Genomic DNA, 1,123 nt, shown 5'->3' on the forward strand with positions numbered 1-1,123 from the left:
CAATTAGGTGAAGTTGCATAATTTCCCACGGCACACCAGGCAATATATCACGGCAGTGTGCCGCGGCACAGTGGTTGAAAATCACTGATCTAGTTGATATATATATATATATATATATATATATATATATATATATATATATATATATATATATATATATATATATATATATATATATATATATTCATCCATCCATTTTCTACCGCTTATTCCCTTTGGGGTCGCGGGGGGCGCTGGAGCCTATCTCAGCTACAATCGGGCGGAAGGCGGGTACACCCTGGACAAGTCGCCACCTCATCGCAGGGCCAACACAGATGGACAGACAACATTCACACTCACATTCACACACTAGGGCCAATTTAGTGTTGCCAATCAACCTATCCCCAGGTGCATGTTTTTGGAGGTGGGAGGAAGCCGGAGTACCCGGAGGGAACCCACGCAGTCACGGGGAGAACATTGAACCCAAGACTACTCAGGACCCTCGTATTGTGAGGCAGATGCACTAACCCCTCTGCCACCGTGCTGCCCTATATATATATATATATATATATATATATATATATATATATATATATATATATATATATATATATGGATGTGCTTAAAAAGCGGCTACCAAACGAACTGGAAATTGTGTCTTATCGTTCACTTAAAAGAGCCGTTCATAAGATTCTGTTCGTTCGCGAACGTCACATCTCTAATGGCGATAAGCTTGTATTGAACAAATACAATGATTTGACGTTGATAATAAAGTATAAATGAGCAAGTTATGATTTATTTTCAATATACATGTATTGAGATAGGCTCCAGCACCCCCCGCGACCCCAAAAGGGACAAGCGGTAGAAATGGATGGATGGATGGATGGGAACTTGTGCACTTGTTTGAGTGCGACATCCGGGTACTGACAGTGCGACACAGCCAGTATTTTCCAGTATTTCAAAAGAAACACATCTTTAAAACCAGTCGTATGTTTGTCCCTTTTTGCTACTCCACGCTCATCACAAACACATGAAAGAGAAATAAGTTTGACTCCATATGAATCAGAAGACAAACTGCGTCGCCGTGCCTTAGTGACAGGAGTCACGTCACGTGACGTGATGTGACGTCACGCGTCATGGCCGG

This window comes from Nerophis lumbriciformis, linkage group LG03 (assembly GCF_033978685.3).
Source record: "Nerophis lumbriciformis linkage group LG03, RoL_Nlum_v2.1, whole genome shotgun sequence".
In the NCBI taxonomy this organism is placed as follows: Eukaryota; Metazoa; Chordata; class Actinopteri; order Syngnathiformes; family Syngnathidae; genus Nerophis; species Nerophis lumbriciformis.